Raw genomic sequence first — 20,391 nt, forward strand, 5'->3', positions numbered from 1 at the left:
TAATTATCCTTAATTAGGGCCGGTCGTGACAGAGAATGACTAGGGATAAGAATTTCTTTTACATTGAACATTTTAGTTGAACTTATTAAGTTTTATTTTATTTTTATGATACTACTTTAGTTTTGACAAGTTGATTTTAAATTGATTTAAACTTTTATAATTCAAGAAATTTTATTTTTATCTATTAGTTTTCAAAGATTTTATATTGAAAAGTTTATGAAAATTGGGGTGTTACATAGTGGTATCAGAGCGGGTCTACGTTCCTGTAGACTCGTGTAAAAAAAAATGTTTTGTTTTCAAAAAGGTTTAAGTAAGCTTAAAGGTTAAATAAGCCTAGTCATTCGAAACTCATGTGCTACATCGACTCCAAGGTATGTGTTTTAATTGTTCAAGTACATGGCCGATATGACGTTTTACATGACTTTTTATGATGCCTTTATGTTCTAGTACTATTACGATTAGCTTCGTTAGAAATAGTTGAAATTGTGAAAGTGTTAGATGGCACGGACACGTCAAACTCCCACTAGAGCTCAAGTCACCCTACAAGAACGAATTGAGAAATTGCGCGAAGAATATGAAAGATTAAGTGAACGTTGTGAATTCTTGCGTGTACAATGCGAGAGATACGAAAGGATTAGGAGGCTGCAATCGGTGTACGACTACTATACAGGGAGTAGCGACTACGGGTCCGTGGAACACGTGCGAAGGATGAAGTTACCTCACCATAGAACTAGACTATATGGCTCAAAAATCATGATTAGAATTTCGAGGACGAAATTATTTTAAGTGGGGTAGGTTGTAACACCCCGATAATTTAGATTTATTTTATAAGTTTAATTAATAGTATTTTCTTGTATAACTTATTTTTTTTAATAATTACATGATACATATAGATGTGCACCATTAATTTTATCTAGACTATTATTATTATTATTATTAGTAGTATTATTTTTTGTTTCCTATTAGAACTAGAACTCTTTAAAGACTAATATAAATAGAGGCAATTATTATACCCTAAATCACATATACACATATACACGCAAATTCTATCAGCCTGTTTCTTCTCTCGAATACTTTCAATCGGTGCGGTACGATTAACACCTTCATTCCGGATTTTAGTTAATTGCCTTCGACTTTAAGGTGAGGGATTTTACGCTTATTCATATTGTTATATATGTTTTTATTATCGCGTTGATTACTTGTTTACGTGCATCTTATGACTATGATGTTATGTGCGATCATGGGACCTAAGCCATTGATCTATGTTATGTGCGATCATGGGACCTAAGCCATTGATCTATGTTATGTGTGATCATGGGACCTAAGCCATTGATCTATGTTATGTGTGATCATGGGACCTAAGCCATTGATCGATCATGGGACCTAAGCCATTGATCTATGTTATGTGCGATCATGGGACCTAAGCCATTGATCTATGTTATGTGCGATCATGGGACCTAAGCCATTGATCTATATTATGTGCGATCATGGGACCTAAGCCATTGATCTATGATGATAAGTTGATCATGGGACCTAAGCCATTGATCTATGTATGTGTTTGGTCATGGGACTTAAGCCATCGACTCAAACTATGATTATGTTTGTCAAGGGGCTCTAGTCTCTTGGCGTATGTTTGCAAGTATGATAACGTGATTTAATTATATATGTGATGTATATGGATATTTTGTTATTGTTCCTCACTGAGTATATTTTCAATATGCTCACCCCTTATCGTTTCAGTTTTGCAGTTTCAGAGTCGAAGTGGCCATGGAAGTGGAGAATGACTAGGGATAAGAATTTCTTTTACATTGAACATTTTAGTTGAACTTATTAAGTTTTATTTTATTTTTATGATACTACTTTAGTTTTGACAAGTTGATTTTAAATTGATTTAAACTTTTATAATTCAAGAAATTTTATTTTTATCTATTAGTTTTCAAAGATTTTATATTGAAAAGTTTATGAAAATTGGGGTGTTACAGTATTCAAGGGTTATATTTAGTGTTTAGGGTTTAGTATTCAGTGTTTTGGTTTTAAAAATATTGAATGATGTGTAATACTTATATTCACATAAGTATATATTTAAGTATGGAAATGTATATCTTTGGATAAATAAAAGTGAGTATTTCCATTAGGGAGTAAATATTTCCATTTGGGTTTATTATTGAATGGCTAGGGTTTAGTATTCCGTGTTTAAGTTTAAAAAATATTGAATGATGGTTAATACTTATTTTTAGGTTTAAAAATATTACCTTTCTTTATAATAATAATAACAATAACTATTTTTTAGTACAACAATAATTACAATAAATATAATATTTTTGAAAAATTACATTTCTCCATATCAATTATTTCTTTTTATTATATCAATGATTACTTTTAATAAACATAAATAATAATATTATTATTTGATCAAATCAAATAATTATTATTGTAAGAAAAAGTAATTATTGATATGTATAATGCTTTATATTGAATGAAGGTAAATATTTATATTACCATAAGTATACATTTGTGCGACAAAATGTTTATCTTATGCTTATTAAAAGTAAACTAGTGCGTAACCCGTCGAAATTCGACGGGAAATTATTTTAATTTATTATATAAATTATTTTTAAATTTATTTAATTTAAGATAATATAGTTGAAATTATATTAATTTGAATCATATTCCTCAATTAAATGTTAACCTTTTGTTATAATAATAAATATTCTTTTTATGTAGATTTTTATTTAATAATATTTTGAAAAATGTATCGATATTGAAAATTTTATTTCATCTGAGCATCATCTCGTCTGAAACTTATAGGATCATATCATAATCTAAATTTCGGAAGATGACAACTAACGTTTGAACATCTGACTTTTGAGTATCATCTCGTCTAGACCTTAAAATACAAAAAATGAATTTTTATGCGTCAAGTTTTTTTAACATCACTATCTAGAGCTTTAAAAATCAAAGTTTACTTGTGAGATTGTATGATTTGGAGCTTCTAACATCATTTTGTATGGAACTTGAAAAAATCTTGACAAACTTTTATGCATTATTAGTTCTAAATATTATAATTGGGTTCCAAGAATCATCTCATTTGGAGTTAAAAAAAAAAAAAATTTAACTTGCGAGTATCATCTCATTTGAAGTTTGAATGACCACAATTAAGTTACAAGAATTATCTTGTGTGTAGCTTTAAAGATCATTATCATCTTTAGCTTGTAATATCATAACTAACTTCTAAACATCATCTTGTATGCAGCTTGAAAAATTTTGACAATTTTTTGTGCATTATTTGTAATACCCCGTTTCCTCGAGCTAAGTTTAGAATAATTTTGAACTTAGATTTAAGATGATTCGCGCCGGATTGAGAAAAAGAATTTATTTAATTCCAACAAAATGATTTACAAAAAACGTTTGTAAATATTTTAGCTATTTAAATTTTTGTGCATTGCATATTAATTTAAATATGAGCATGTGTATATGTGAAATATTTTACACATAATTAATATTTTTACAAGATTTAAATTAAAGTCTATGATTGGACTTTAATTATTTTATGTGTTGGGCTTTGATTTTTATATTGGACCCCTTAAGTTAAGTATTTGATTAACCAAATGAAACCCTCCCTCACGCAGGTCCCCTCTCTCCCTCATTACTCTCTTCTTCACCATCAGTGAAACTCACATGCACACATTAAGGAGCTCTAAAAAGCCTAACCTAGTTTAGCCAACAAGATCCCTCAATTCAAGCTCACCATGCACATGCACAAATCTCCATCTCTCCCCCTCATGCTCGGCTCTCTCATCTCTCTCTTCTCTCCTTCTCTCTTCTCACTCTCCTGCACACTCAAGGATGACATCCTCACACAATTAATTCAAGATACTCATTAAGTGAAGCAATCACTCCATCACATCATCTCATCAAAGCTCATCAAAGCAAGCTTCCCTCTCTCCTTTTTGTACTCCCTTCGGCAGCCCCCTCCCCTCCTCACTCCACCACACTTCTCTCCTTGTTTCACCATTTTTGGAAAGGATTAAGGAAGCCAAAAGTGCTACCCTCACACCAAGCTATCAAGTGTACTTCAATCTTCAAGATCAAGCTCCAAGAGGCCTACGCATCATCCCCTACTTCACCTCCATTGATCTTGTTGGTAGCAACCTCAATCCTCCTCTCATGATTATATATATATTTTCCTTGATATATAAGCATGTATATTGATGTATATTGAAGCATGAAAGTCCCCTCTCTACTCTTGTAATTCTCGAAAATTTTGATAAAAGAAGAGCATGATGAATTCTTTCAACTTTCCACTACCTTCATGTGCTCATACACCTCTACATGTTAGATACATGAGAGGAAGAGATATATTTCTTGAGAACCCTCGAAAGGGATATATGTATTGATAAGTGAAGCATGATGAGTTCTTAGTAAGAAAATGCATGAGAATGATGGTGAAAGCATGGATCTAAAAAGATATGTGTATATGTTATAAATTCGACCATTCCAGAAATTTTCTTACGTTCGGGACTGATGAGTCGACGAGGTTTTCCTTGTCTAAAAATCTTCAAACGTTTATGGTGTGTATATATATGAGTCTTGTAAACACTGGTAAAATTTCAAGTCATTTGAACCTCGTTTACTACCTTGTTAAAATATAAATCGTTTACTGCGCATTTCCACCGGAAATTTAGAAGAGCAGTCTGTGGAGTCACACTTTTCAGTGGCTTTCAAAAATATTCAGCCTCCCAAAGTTTTATGGGAGAAACATACAAGTGTTATACAGACTCATGTAAAATTTTAAAGCAATTTGACAACGTTTGCTAATTTTTAAAAATCCTAGCTTCCGGTCGTGCCAAACTGCCGAATCTGGTAGACTGTGGAAAAACACCCATATCTCTTAAACCACTTGGAGTTTTTCACTCTACTTTTTTTAAACAAAACTAGACTCAAAGAGGTTTTCATCGGTATAAGTCTCAAGTCCAGGAGATTTCGGAATTAAAACAGTTTATTCGTTGAAGTTGAGACAGAACAGAGTGATGAACTGTTGGTGTCCGAAAATTTTACCTTGATTTTGTATTAAGGATTTTAAAGGGTTTTAGTGGAGTAATACACCATGTTATGACATGAAATTGCATTATATTTTTGCAATAAAAGTATTTATGATTTAATTGGTTTTAATTATAATTCCAATTATTAAAGAAAGATGAGTAAGAATATTGTTGGTGTTCTTAACTCAAGAAAAATGTTTTCATTTATTTATTCATTAAATTTTGAAAACCCGGCTAAGTGAATCATAGAATGTTAAGCACTTCACAACGACTTAAGATTTGATTCAAGGAGACCTATTGAGAATAGATTTCTTGTAGGCTTTGAACGTCAGAAGGATTAGCACTGCTATTCCGATTCAGAGATTAAGTTAAACGACAGGCTTTGCCTATACAGGTGGGCTTATTTTCCAAATGTATGATTGAGCTAATGAGCTTAAATGTTTGTATATATATAAACTGTTTATCCAATAAAATGTTTATGTGCACTCTGCTCTGTTTAAGGCTCGCCACAACGAATCAATTGAGGTTCTCTTATGGCCTAACACGTTATTTGAGAATTGTGTACACCGTTAGCTGACTCGGTGGGTTGATCTCCATTCGGGCACTAACTAAGAGGCGTTATAAGGATGCTTGCTGGATGTGTTCCGAAGCATAGAATGTAAGGGCCTGCCTGGGTAGCGTCCCGAGGTCAAAAGTAAACTTGTCTGGGTTACGCCCTCAGTTCAAGTAAATGGGAGAAACGGATCCGTCGGTGGCTAGAGGTCCGGGATCACAGCGTGTCGCAGCCCGATTCCCGACACTAATGATAGTGGGGTACGAGTATCGATACGACTATTTTTAAAAGAATAAAAGATAAGAAGAATAGGTCGAACATCAAGCGGAAGCTCGCATCAAAAGGTGTTAAAGAAATCATTATAAATGAACCCAAGGGTAAAATCGTCAATGTCGTTATAACTTTTTAATTATCAGGAATTTCACGAACAAAAACAAAACGGGTATCGCTCATTTTTCGTAAGGAATCATAATATGCAGAGTATCGCAGCAAAAGGCGAACCGATTATATGTATGAAGACATATAACCGTGAGTACATTGCTTAACTTCAAAAGAAAATTAAAGTATATCAATCATCAAGACTTTATCGTCAAAATGGAAATACGATAAAGTAAATACATCCTCCAACATTTCCCCGCCAGCACCAGACCAATCTCGCTCCTCGCTTAGTCTGCACATTTAGAAATACATGCAGGGCGTGAGTATATAATACTCAGTGGGCAAACGCCGAAAAACAAGAAAGGTGCTCATAGAGCTATAAGTTTGAAGCTTGCCACATCTCAGCAATACACAGAAATAAGGTTAGCGTAAATGAATCTGTGCATGCAGTTTTCATAATTATGATATCATAAAGAAACGATAGCGCTATCAAAGTACTCATCATCATGCATGTACCACATCTACAACTCATCATTATTAAGGTACTGAGAAGTAGGCCTCCTTCTCAAGCACCGTGACCGGCCGACCCGAAGACGGCTCACGATCACCTCTGTGTACACAACCCCGCTTTTGGCAGGATCCGAATTCGTCTCATCAGTAGAGGGTAACATACAAGCTCAACATCAAAAATTGGCAAGTCAAACAGTTCTCAAACATCATTTATCTCAAAACATTTGTTAATCTCATAACATCATTAAACAATTTTAGAAAGCTCATATAATATTCGTATACTCAAAATATTGCCCACCTGAAGACCTTACTCAAAAACTCCCGTCAAAGCGGAGTTACTTACTTCCCTGCTCTGCTCGTGTCTTCAGGGATCATCGTCATCATCGTAGGTTCATGTCATAAAATGAATCTCGATTAGAACTCAACGACAAAAACTCATGCCTTAACTCATGCTCTATCTTATATTCTATCTCTTAATCGACTCTACATAACTTCTTCACTCATTTCAAATCCTTAAGTCCAAGGATAGGTTTCAAGAAAATCATGGTTCTAAGTCTCGATTTATCTCCCATATAAGACTCGTCTAATCTCATTAAAACACTTAGGCAACATAAACACATAAGGCACATAAGAAAATACAATCAAACATCAACAAATCATGTTCTGTTTTCCCACTGACTCAACTTTAAAATTTAACACGTTCTGACTCCGACATCTCCTGGACTCCAGACTCATACCAAAAGAAAGTTATTTGAGTCTAGTTTCATTTAAAAAAAAGTAGAGTCAGAAACTCCAAGTGGTTTGGGAGATATGGCGTTTTTACCACGGTCTACCATATTCGGCAGTTTTGAGCAATCGGAAACATTGATTTTTGAAAAATAGTAAACGTTGTCAAACTGAGCTCAAATTTGGTGGATATCTAGCCCATACAGTAAGGTTGATATCATAAAAATTTGGAAAGCTATATCATACAGGATGATACTGAAATGAATGACTTTGTCCCCTGTTCTCTGAAATTCCCGGTAGAAATGTGCAGATTTGGTTTTGCATTTTATACAAATAGTAAATCAAGTCCAAATCACTTGAAATTTTACCGGTATGCTCAACACTCATGTAGGGACGTGCTGTAAAATTTTCAAAGCCATTAGACATCGACAACCCGTCGATCACAGTAGGTCAGTAGCCTACGAAAAATCACCAAAAACTCATCTCAAACTCTTAAGTGCTCAATTCAACATTTAAACAAAGCAAAACACATCAAAGCTCATTTTAAGCACTTAAAGCACTTAAAAACATTCAAATACATCAAAATACTCGTAATACTCAATCTCGACTCTTTTCTTTCATCATCCACTCAAATCTCATAGAAAACACTTCAACGAACATGTCTAACAAATCCCTTTTCAATTTCATGCTCAAAATTTCTCAAATACTCAAATATGATCATTTACATCATATAACTCATTATTCTCATATTTACTCTCTTTTTATCATAAAAACTATATTTATTACATTTTTATGAAAATCCATGTATCAACATAAAACTCTTAGCAAAACATGGATAAAATTCTCATAATGATCATAGAGCAAATAAACCTCATTTTATAAAGCATCAAACTCACATCATATAAAAACTCAAAACTCATACAAACTAAACTTAGTCAAAATTTTATTTAGCCTACAATAGACTTAATCAAAAATACAAAGACACTACTATCATGCTTAAAAACATATATCTCAAGCAAAAACACTTAATTAACACATAGACTAAAAAGTCCTAATTTTTACTAACTAACTCTTTGAAATTTTTACAAACACATACAAATCTTTAATCTACTCATAGATCTTTCATTTTTAACCAATTAATCTCACATCAAAACCATCAATTCACAAATAGGGGCATATATACACATATCCCTAATTTTTAATAAACTAACCCACATCAAAAACTCCAATTGACATCATATACTTAAATTAATCCATCAATCATCATCATCTACACCTCATAGACTCATTTATATCATCAATTCATCATTTAACTCATTAACTCAAAAGTTACCATTTTTGGGGTAAACTAACTTCCATCAAAGTTTCACATCTCATGACACATATTTCACAACATATATCAAACATCAATACACATCACATAACTCTCATTTTTCACCCCCAAACAAGAAAAGAAAAAGAAAAATTTTGAAAGGGATGAAGACCCATTTTTCGAAAATTTGGGAAAGAAAAGGGAGGGGTGATTTTCTTGCTCATCCTTCAAGAATACACTTACATAACATCTTTCAAACAAGATTTTAGGAAAGACATGGTTACTTACCCAAGTTCTTACCAAAGTTTACACTTTCTCACTCTACTTTGGAGCTTCTTCTTCAAGGATTCTCTTGAATAAATGAGGATAGATAGTGTTTATGGAAAGTTTTAGAGTGGTTTGAGGTGTTTGGTAATTTTGTTGGAAGCTTCGAAGGTTTGCTCTAATGGTGGAAAATGGTGGAATAGAGAAATGGAGAAGATGAGTGTGTGTTGGGAGAAAATGTGTGTGAGGGAGAGAGATGATGTTGGCCGAAAATTGCAAGTGAGGGAGAGAGAAATTAGCTTTGCAAGATTGAGAATGATCTTGCAATCTTTAAAGGAGATTTGCAAATCTTATGAAATATTTGCTAATTAATGAATGATCTTTCTCTCTCTAATCTCTCTCTAATCTCTACACTCTCCCATCTCATACTCTCAATTCTTTACTCTCTCAATTCCATACTTAGCAAAATTGAGACATATAACATATGGTATGGGAAAATAAATAAAGTGTGAAGGGTGATTAAATAAAAATCACAAAACTATGGTAAAGTCACTCATTAATAAAATACCATAGTATAATTATTCATGTGACCAAAATAATGATCATAGCACTATTATTAGTGCACTCACTCAATTATAATATTCCTCTTCGTAGGAAAAATAATTTAAAAAAAATTATGCCCGGAAAAATTTTCATAAACCGGCATCATTCGATTTCTCGATAAAAATAACCCATACTTGCTTTGGAAACTCAATCAAAATTCCAAATGCTAAGGTCTCGAATAAAAATCATAATAAATCGGTCACAGTGACACACATCACGAAAATCACATAATCGATCAGTCACGTAGTTTCACATAATGTCACATTAAAGCAGTCGGCAAACAAACAAACTAGACATCTCTCGGACCGACTCTTTTCATCAAGGTTCTCACTCTTTCTTCCTCGACTCTAGGTCAGACTCATTACACCTATTCTCTTTAATAGGTCAGTCAAACTCTGATAACTCAGTATCTGTAAAATTTATTCCCGGTAATCGGAAATAAAATCTCAACTCAATTCAATCAGCATCTCTATCTCAGCTCATTTCTCGAATCTCATCATTCTAACTCTATCCTCGGTTTAGTCACTCGTATCTCTATTTAAATGACAATCTGTCTTATCTAATCATAAAAAAAAAATAATAGTCTCGTATTTCGACATCTCAGTACTCTTATTAGTGTTAAGACACTATCTCACAACATGAGGAAAAGTACGGGGTGCTACATCCCACCCCCCTTAAAAAAATTTCGTCCCGAAATTTGAGTTATTCCTCTTCAGGAAAAAGCTCTGGGTACTTCTCTTTCATCTTCTCTTCAGTTCTCATGTTGATTTTTCTTGACTGTGATGTCTCCATTGGATTTCCACCAAAGGAATCGAATTGTCCCTCAATTGTTGGATCTTCCAGTCCAACATAGCATCAGGTCTCTCTTCATGGCCCAAATCTGGTTCCAGGGACACTTCTTCTTAATGGATGACGTGTTTTGGATCAAACACGTGCTTTCTCAATTGAGAAACATGGAAAACGTCATGGACGTTCGCGAAGCTCAGAGGCAACGCTAGCTTATAGGCTACATGGCCTACTTACTCTAATACATCATAAGGTCCTATATATCTCGGTTTGAGTTCTTGTTAACTCGAAAATAACATGCTCCCCGAGATAGGGAAAAACCTACACAAACATCATTTCTAACGTCAAAAGAATCTATCAATGATTACTCAATTGTTGAGTTTTCTTTTCTCGATTTTGCTAATCGATTGCCATAACTCATGGCTAAGTGGTCTCACTTCTATTGTGGAAGTCTTTAATAGGTATAATTGTATAAGGTTGCCAAAGTGGCGCCTTCATGTGTTAACACGTCAAACATCTTTCTACGGAAGATGCCCTCTCTCGCTTCTTATTCTCCTATCAAAGCGTCGTTTCAGTCTTGGCACGTATTCATACTTTCCGCCTGTGCGGTGTAAAAGGTATCATGAGCTTTGCTCGAAATTTTGTTTTTCAGCTCTTCTTTATCAGGCACACACAGTCGCTCTCTTAAAACTAAAATGGCATTATCTGCCGCCTCTTGATACTTCTCTATTTTCTCGATTCGAATCTTCATTCGAAATCTTCCCATCTTCTCATTCTCTCTCTGAGCTGTGACTATTCTCGATCGTAAGTCAGGTGTAATGCTCAGTGCAGAAATTATTATTTCTGTCGTTGGTGGTGGTATCTCTACCTCCTAATTCATCTTCTCGAATTCCTCGATTAGGTTCTCTTCTCGAGTAAGGAGAAATCCTAACTCTCCCTGATTCTTTCTGCTCAACGCGTCAATTACTACGTTAGCCTTCCCAGGGTGATAATTTATTCCACAATCGTAGTCCTTCATCAACTCTAGCCATCTTCTTCGTCGTATATTCAGATCTTTTTGCTCAAAGAAATATTTGAGACTTAAATGATCGGTGTACATCTCACACCGTGCTCCATAGGAATGGTGTCTCTAGATCTTCAAAGCATGCACTACGGCTGCTAATTCTAAATCATGCGTCGAATAACTCATCTCGTGTGGTCTCTGTTGTCGCGAAGTATACGCTATAACTTTTCACTCTTGCATCAGTGCACATCTTGGACCATTTCTCGATGCATCAATATAAACTGCATACTCTTGATCCGCTTCTGGAATAGCTAACACTGGGGCTATTGTGAGCCTATTTTTCAGCTCTTGAAAACTTCGCTCACATTCGTCCGTCTGACGGACTTGACTTCTTTCTTTAGCAGATGCGTCAATGGCTTAGCGATTTCTGAAAAGCCCTCAATAAAACGTCGATAATACTCTGCTAATCTCAGAAAACTGTGAATCTCGTGCGGTGTGGTTGGCGATCTCCGCTCCTGTACCGCTTGAACTTTTGCTGGGTTTACTTCAATTCCTCTCGCAGAAACAATATGGCCGAGGAAATTGACTTCTTCAGGCCAGAACTTTCATTTGCTAACCTCGCTTAAAGCTTTTCAGCTCGTAATCTTTCTAACACGATCATCATATGCTCTTTGCGTTCTCGTTTACTCTTCGAGTAAATCAGGATATCGTCAATAAAGACTATCACGAACTTGTCTAGGTATTCGCGAAAAATGCGGTTCATGTGATTCATGAACACAGTTGGTGCATTTGTCAAACCGAAAGGCATTTCTTCCAAACATCTTTGAGTTTATAGTAATGCCATATTGCATACGCGATGCCGTCTTCGGAAATATCTTCCGATCGTATTTTCAGCTGATAGTATCCCATCCTCAAGTCAATCTGTAAAAAGGTGCTTGCTCTTCGTAGTTGATCGAACAGATCATCGATCCGGGGTAACGGATATTGATTCTTCAACGTTACTTTGTTCAGCTCTCGATAATCGATACACAACCTCAAGCTTCCATCCTTCTTTTAACAGAAAGAACTGGTGCTCCCCATGGTGAAACACTGGGTCGAAAAGAAACCCATATCTAGAAGTTCTTATAGTTGCAGCTTTAACTCTTGCAACTCTGTGGGGATCATTCTGTACGGCGTTTTCGACGTCGGTGCCGTGCCAGGCTCTAAATCGATCGTAAACTCAAGCTATCGGTCTGGGGAAATCCCGGTAAAGTTTCAGGGAAAACGTCTTTGTAATCTTACAAGACTGGCGCGTCATCGACATTTGCCTAGGATTCATCTCTCTGGTTCAGATATACAACATACGCGGTTGTATCTTTTCTTCGCAAGAGATTTCTTGCTTGCAGTGCCGAGATGATCGGCGTCTTCTTCCATTTTCTCTCAATACCAATGAAGGAAGTAGGTTCTTAGCCAGGTGGCTAAAAAGATATCCGTCTCTCCTTGCATTGTATCTTCGCATGGTTTTCCCTCTAACCAGTCCATTCCCCACATTTATATCCAAGTACCACATATGCATCAGTCTCAGATTTCTAATCTCGAGCTTAATCGATTCTAACTTAAATTCTAAGTTAGGGCATACGGATAAAACCGTAGTAATTCTACCTATGGGTGCGGTTACTCTTTAGAGGTTGTGGAGCAAGCTCTACGTTCAGTGTCGAACAAAAATACTATGGGCACATCATTCAACTTGCCTATATTTGACAAATTTCCTCTATTCTTGTCTGGTGCTTTCTACTTAAGCGCAAACAGTCTCTGGTGATGCGGTTGATTTGCCTGCGGGGCTGGTAGTTGCCTTCCTGACTGACGTGGTCGATAGGCTGGCTGTCGTCGCTGTGGTGGAGGTAGCGATAGGATTCCCTTCATTGCTTCGAGTTGCGGTCGAAACTGACTCGATCGTCTTTCGCTTCCACTTTGCTGACGATTCGGACACTGATGCGAGTAGTGTCCGACCCTTTCACAGGTGTAACAGCTATTCTTTTTCATCTTGCGTTATCTCCGACGTAATTTATTGCTCTTCGACAAAGCGATAACCCTCGCGGTCCTTGAAAAACTGCTGCTGGGGCAGCTGGGCCAATTATAAGGCTGTTCATCTCAGTTCTGATGTCGCGGTGGCGTATTTTGACTCCGCCACGGCTCCTTGGGGATCTTGACTTCGGTCGTCCCATTTTCTCTTTTCTTCTTGCCTGCATCCAGAAAAGGATGGATTGTATGTCTGAGTGCTCTAACTCGTTTGGGTGCTGAAGCTCAAATCACGTTCTCTGCTGAATTGCCAGTTCTATATCAAATGCTCTATTTAATGCTTCAGTACACATAACCGCATTCTGACTCGTTAAATCGTCTCGTACTTCTTGTCTCAAGCCTGATCGAACATCTTCTCGTTCAACTCTTCTCGACAAGTGGCATACCGAACCAAGTCGCGAAACTGACGTTTGTATTCAGCTACGGTTTTGTTGCTTTATCTCATATCGTCAACTCTATTTCTTTCTTCGATCGGTTTTTCTTTCTCGGTAAAAGTCTAAGGGAACATATATCAACCTTAGAACTAATTCTCATAACTCACAAATCATAAAATTCTTACTCAACATCATAATATTTTCTCGATTCTCATAACTCATCGTCAAAGACATATCTCATGTCTATCATCGCAACCTCAGCTCAAAACTCTACTCAAGCATAGAGACTCTCTGGTCATCGTCATATAGACATATAAGAAAATTTTCTCTTTCGAGAACTCTTACTAATTGCGGGGCATAACGAAAATAAAACATCCCCTATTATTACGACGATGCTACTTCTATACTAGTCGTCATCTCAGTCTGCTATCGTGGAAAACATTATCTGCTCTAACCCATCATCTCGATCTTCTTGAATCTGCTATTGCCTATTCTGGCTTAGCATCACTTCTTCTCATCCTCGAATTGATTAGCTTTCGGAATACATGGCTAATATAAGAAAATCCATAATCGAAAAGTCGTGCTCGTCCCGTAATAATTATATTCTACGATTGCTCTCATAATTCGAGTTTCTTCCAAACACTCTTCTTATTATACCATCCTAATTACCTAGACGATCCTAACTCTTGTCGGATGTGGTAGGGAATAGGATGTGATGAATAAAAATGTCTGATCTTGAACAAGACGAGCTCAAGTAATGGAATGATTCCATAATAGCCAGTGCTATTTCAAGGATAATGAAGAAGTTACAATCAAGGTAAGATCAAAAGCTAGAACAGAATCTAGAATGAAACTGAGATACGATATGATAGGAATAAATCAATACTGGAGGTAGAAACAATCCACTAAGTGGAAAATGAATATATTGTCCACTGTTAAAGCAAGGGGTAAAAATTTCCAACACAAACGGGCCAGGCTCAAATACAGTGGATCTGGAAAAATTTTCTCAATAGTAAATAGTTCTTCTCCTGTGGGAGTTCAAATGGATGCAGAAAAATTTAAATACGACCAAGCGGGATAGGGACTCAATAAGTCTACCCTCATGACTACTCTAGCGATAATACGCGCGGTCCCGGTGAAAGTACCTCTATTGCGAAGTACAATTGGTCAAGAGTATTATGCATCCCATGAGGTCTCCATACTACGTTCGTCCTATTAAGGTCGTGTCTATAAATCGCGATGAAAACTCTAACTCTCGTCGTATTATCTCAACGGTTGGTTTCTCTGCTCCTCTTCTTCATCTTCTTCTCGGTTTATGTTCCTTCGGTTCCCTCTTCTTCTCGGAGGTATACTATAAAGGAAAAAGAGATATATAACTATCGACTTCTAAACTAACCGTTCGTCATTACAAAATACAAATCCTCGTTTTTCTTACTTCACTTCTATATCTCATTTGTGATCTCAAAGTTCTCAAAATTCTCGTCTACTCTATTTCTCGTCTATCATAGTTCGAAATTCCCATCAATCTCTATTTCTCATTTTTCATCAAGCATCAACATCATCATCATTCTCAAAGCTCTGATAAAGATAGTGAAACTCACTAATCAACTACATCTCTGTATATACATATATAAGGAAAATTGCCTCTCTCTCGAGGTCTTTTACAAAAGTAGGATCCTATGTACAAAGGTCCTAACACTATAATGATGCTCTAACTATACAAGCATCATAGGTACTAAGCACCTATAGATATATACTATATGCACATACACACTATACTATGCCTCTCTTCCTATATATATACATATACGTATATATCGACTATGCATCTATACGTATGTACGTGTCTACTAGATACACGTGATCGCTAGTCGTCGTCTTCTGAAATCCTGCTCATCGCATCGTCAACCTCCATATCCTCACTCGGCTCCGTCTCCTCGCTCGGCTCCGACTCCTGACTCTCGTACTCGTCGATCAGTCGGTAGACACTATCGTCGCTCGGCTCATCCTCGACATCGGTGTCCATCATCGGACCATAAATCGGCACCTCGGGAACAGGTACCCACGTCTCGACTCTGTCGGCAGTAATATGACGCTGTAATGGCTGGGTCCTTCCGTGGCCAACCGTCATCTCTGGAGTTTCCTCATCCGGGTCCTCCTCATCACTGTCCAGGTGTACTGGCCGAGACCTTCCCTCATGGGCGTCTCGGGACGGTGAATATAAAATCGAGTGTATATACGTCTGAAAAGCCAAAGTGCCCGGCTCAGGCAACGGGGCAACCCTCGGATAAGGATCAAAGGGCACATACTGTATCTGAGGCTCAACAGAAACAATCGGCTATGCCGACTCAACAGGTGGCAATGGCAAAGGTGCCGTTGCCAGAGTCAAATCCCAAGGCGGTAACTCAGCGCTGGGAAAAGGAATAAGGGATAGAAACGCAAACGGGTCATGCTCTACCACTGGAGAGTACGCCTCGAAGTCCATTGGCTCTGAAACATCAGGCTCAAAAGAAACTGGAATCGGATCAGCTGGGGGTAGAGGGGCAATCGGAAATGGCTCCTCGGGAAGTGGGGGCACAACAACAAGCTCCCTTCCCTGGGCTGGTCCCTCAGACTCTCCATACGGCGGTGAAGGTGGCTCGCCATAAGCAAGGTAGCGGTGGCTCAACGTTGCGATGAAACCACGAAAATCGGCGCTCACGAAACGCCTAAACTCAGTCCTCAAGATATGTTGCGGCACCAGCGGAGCCGCCCAATCATGCCACTCGGGTGGCAGCTGTGGAATCAGGTGAGTGATGGCCTCAGACTCGTCAATCCTGTGGATACTAGCCTCTAACCAACGACGGTGGTAATGCGCTAGAAATTCTCCAAGAGTATCGCCCTCTCTCGGTCCATTAGTCCTGAACCAACGGCACATCGTCTCGCTATATCGTTTTTGTATCGCTGCCTCTTCTCGACTTCATCCTCGTTTGGTACTGTAGGGCATCGGCTATACTAGCCTCAACATCTCTCCTCGTATTCCACATCAACTGCCTCGTATCGGAATTCATCATCTCAAACAATTTCGTTATTAAAACAATACATGACTCATTAGTGAATCAAACTCAGCTCTCAACAAGAAAGCAACAAGAAACAACATCAACCTCTTACCTCGTTAAGCCGGAGGAGATGGGGTGCTGGGGTTTCGTTTCAAACTGACTCTCTCAAATTAGCCTAAGAATTCAAATTAGGCTAGTACTCAATTTTAAAAGAGTAGAAACAATCAAAGGTTCAACTCAGTCAAGCAATAGACTCAGAGCAGACGACCTGCTCTGATACCACCCTGTCGCAGCCCGATTCCCGACACTAATGATAGTGGGGTACGAGTATCGATACGACTATTTTTAAAAGAATAAAAGATAAGAAGAATAGGTCGAACATCAAGCGGAAGCTCGCATCAAAAGGTGTTAAAGAAATCATTATAAATGAACCCAAGGGTAAAATCGTCAATGTCGTTATAACTTTTTAATTATCAGGAATTTCACGAACAAAAACAAAACGGGTATCGCTCATTTTTCGTAAGGAATCATAATATGCAGAGTATCGCAGCAAAAGGCGAACCGATTATATGTATGAAGACATATAACCGTGAGTACATTGCTTAACTTCAAAAGAAAATTAAAGTATATCAATCATCAAGACTTTATCGTCAAAATGGAAATACGATAAAGTAAATACATCCTCCAACATTTCCCCGCCAGCACCAGACCAATCTCGCTCCTCGCTTAGTCTGCACATTTAGAAATACATGCAGGGCGTGAGTATATAATACTCAGTGGGCAAACGCCGAAAAACAAGAAAGGTGCTCATAGAGCTATAAGTTTGAAGCTTGCCACATCTCAGCAATACACAGAAATAAGGTTAGCGTAAATGAATCTGTGCATGCAGTTTTCATAATTATGATATCATAAAGAAACGATAGCGCTATCAAAGTACTCATCATCATGCATGTACCACATCTACAACTCATCATTATTAAGGTACTGAGAAGTAGGCCTCCTTCTCAAGCACCGTGACCGGCCGACCCGAAGACGGCTCACGATCACCTCTGTGTACACAACCCCGCTTTTGGCAGGATCCGAATTCGTCTCATCAGTAGAGGGTAACATACAAGCTCAACATCAAAAATTGGCAAGTCAAACAGTTCTCAAACATCATTTATCTCAAAACATTTGTTAATCTCATAACATCATTAAACAATTTTAGAAAGCTCATATAATATTCGTATACTCAAAATATTGCCCACCTGAAGACCTTACTCAAAAACTCCCGTCAAAGCGGAGTTACTTACTTCCCTGCTCTGCTCGTGTCTTCAGGGATCATCGTCATCATCGTAGGTTCATGTCATAAAATGAATCTCGATTAGAACTCAACGACAAAAACTCATGCCTTAACTCATGCTCTATCTTATATTCTATCTCTTAATCGACTCTACATAACTTCTTCACTCATTTCAAATCCTTAAGTCCAAGGATAGGTTTCAAGAAAATCATGGTTCTAAGTCTCGATTTATCTCCCATATAAGACTCGTCTAATCTCATTAAAACACTTAGGCAACATAAACACATAAGGCACATAAGAAAATACAATCAAACATCAACAAATCATGTTCTGTTTTCCCACTGACTCAACTTTACAATTTAACACGTTCTGACTCCGACATCTCCTGGACTCCAGACTCATACCAAAAGAAAGTTATTTGAGTCTAGTTTCATTTAAAAAAAAGTAGAGTCAGAAACTCCAAGTGGTTTGGGAGATATGGCGTTTTTACCACGGTCTACCATATTCGGCAGTTTTGAGCAATCGGAAACATTGATTTTTGAAAAATAGTAAACGTTGTCAAACTGAGCTCAAATTTGGTGGATATCTATCCCATACAGTAAGGTTGATATCATAAAAATTTGGAAAGCTATATCATACAGGATGATACTGAAATGAATGACTTTGTCCCCTGTTCTCTGAAATTCCCGGTAGAAATGTGCAGATTTGGTTTTGCATTTTATACAAATAGTAAATCAAGTCCAAATCACTTGAAATTTTACCGGTATGCTCAACATTCATGTGACCAAAATAATGATCATAGCACTATTATTAGTGCACTCACTCAATTATAATATTCCTCTTCGTAGGAAAAATAATTTAAAAAAAATTATGCTCGGAAAAATTTTCATAAACCGGCATCATTCGATTTCTCGATAAAAATAACCCATACTTGCTTTGGAAACTCAATCAAAATTCCAAATGCTAAGGTCTCGAATAAAAATCATAATAACTCGGTCACAGTGACACACATCACGAAAATCACATAATCGATCAGTCACGTAGTTTCACATAATGTCACATTAAAGCAGTCGGCAAACATACAAACTAGACATCTCTCGGACCGACTCTTTTCATCAAGGTTCTCACTCTTTCTTCCTCGACTCTAGGTCAGACTCATTACACCTATTCTCTTTAATAGGTCAGTCAAACTCTGATAACTCAGTATCTGTAAAATTTATTCCCGGTAATCGGAAATAAAATCTCAACTCAATTCAATCAGCATCTCTATCTCAGCTCATTTCTCGAATCTCATCATTCTAACTCTATCCTCGGTTTAGTCACTCGTATCTCTATTTAAATGACAATCTGTCTTATCTAATCATAAAAAAAAAATAATAGTCTCGTATTTCGACATCTCAGTACTCTTATTAGTGTTAAGACACTATCTCACAACATGAGGAAAAGTACGGGGTGCTACACAGCGAGTAACAGAAATGAGTGTGACATCTGCGCGCAAACTAAGTATATATATATATATGTATCTATAAATGAAATGTTTTAACATGCTTAGAAGTTCTTTCACTTTAAAACCTTCTAAGTCATGTCAAGTATGATTGGATAAACTGTTCTTCAGATTATGAAATGTTTTAAAGTTGCAGCCCACTAAGTACATTAGTACTTAGCCCAAAAATACTTTCAAATGTTTTCAGGTTAATGGCGGGTGATGACGGGGCGGAGCTGAGGCTAGAGTTCAACTCCTTATTTTGACTTCCGCTGTAGAACTAGCCCGTATCTATCTTTTGTTGAGCCTAAACTATTGACTCTCAAGTATTTCGATTAATGAATGTTGGTTATCTGAAGCATGACACTAAACTTGTGATCCTGAAGTTGTTACGTTTGTGGATTGATTCGTATCATTTGAATACCTGTCTTTCTTCATCCAAAGGGGCTAAGCCCAATTGTTATCCCGTTTATTCGGATTTCACAAGGATTTTCCCTTGATCATTTAGATGATTAGTCGTACCCCAGTTATAGTTATTGTTTCAAGAATTGGGGTGTGACAGAATGGTATCAGAGCCTAAGTTTTCTTTCATGTCTCTGATAACCAAAAGCTTTTAATGTTGAGTCTAGATTAGTACCTCTAGACTTCTAAGAAAGTTGTTGAACCTCAGCTCGCCGTCACACTGCCGCAAGAAAGAGGTACGATTTAAAAGTTTCAAAGTTATTAAATGTTTTGAAGGTTTTCAAGAAGTGCGCGCTTTCAATGAATGATGCTATGTGAATTGCTTATCGCTTTCCATATGCTATAAGTTATGAATTGCTAATCGCTTTCATATTGTTATTTTGAGTCTTCGGCTCATATAACCAAGCTAATATCGTGTTAGGGACTACCCGAACCCTTAACGATAGTGTCATGTTTGGGACTACCCGAACCCATAACGACTCAATGAATGTTATTTCGTGTTTGGGACTACCCGAGC

General features: G+C 37.1%; 3 long non-coding RNA genes across 3 annotated transcripts; 1 reads left to right on the top strand and 2 right to left on the bottom strand.

Moving 5' to 3' along the window:
- The first annotated feature begins 3,299 nt into the window (after nucleotides 1-3,299).
- LOC131004460 (uncharacterized) lies at nucleotides 3,300-19,770 on the top strand. Its single transcript, XR_009095024.1, has 3 exons — nucleotides 3,300-4,144; nucleotides 5,361-5,436; nucleotides 19,621-19,770. It is a non-coding gene; the product is annotated as an uncharacterized LOC131004460 (long non-coding RNA).
- On the bottom strand, nucleotides 5,941-7,435 carry LOC131004458 (uncharacterized). The gene is made up of 2 exons (XR_009095022.1): nucleotides 6,782-7,435; nucleotides 5,941-6,265 (listed from the first exon to the last, which is right to left on the bottom strand). It is a non-coding gene; the product is annotated as an uncharacterized LOC131004458 (long non-coding RNA).
- LOC131004459 (uncharacterized) lies at nucleotides 17,054-18,507 on the bottom strand. The gene is made up of 2 exons (XR_009095023.1): nucleotides 17,895-18,507; nucleotides 17,054-17,378 (listed from the first exon to the last, which is right to left on the bottom strand). It is a non-coding gene; the product is annotated as an uncharacterized LOC131004459 (long non-coding RNA).
- Nucleotides 19,771-20,391: the final 621 nt, after the last annotated feature.

This window comes from Salvia miltiorrhiza, unplaced genomic scaffold (genome assembly GCF_028751815.1).
Source record: "Salvia miltiorrhiza cultivar Shanhuang (shh) unplaced genomic scaffold, IMPLAD_Smil_shh original_scaffold_404, whole genome shotgun sequence".
NCBI classification, from domain to species: Eukaryota; Viridiplantae; Streptophyta; class Magnoliopsida; order Lamiales; family Lamiaceae; genus Salvia; species Salvia miltiorrhiza.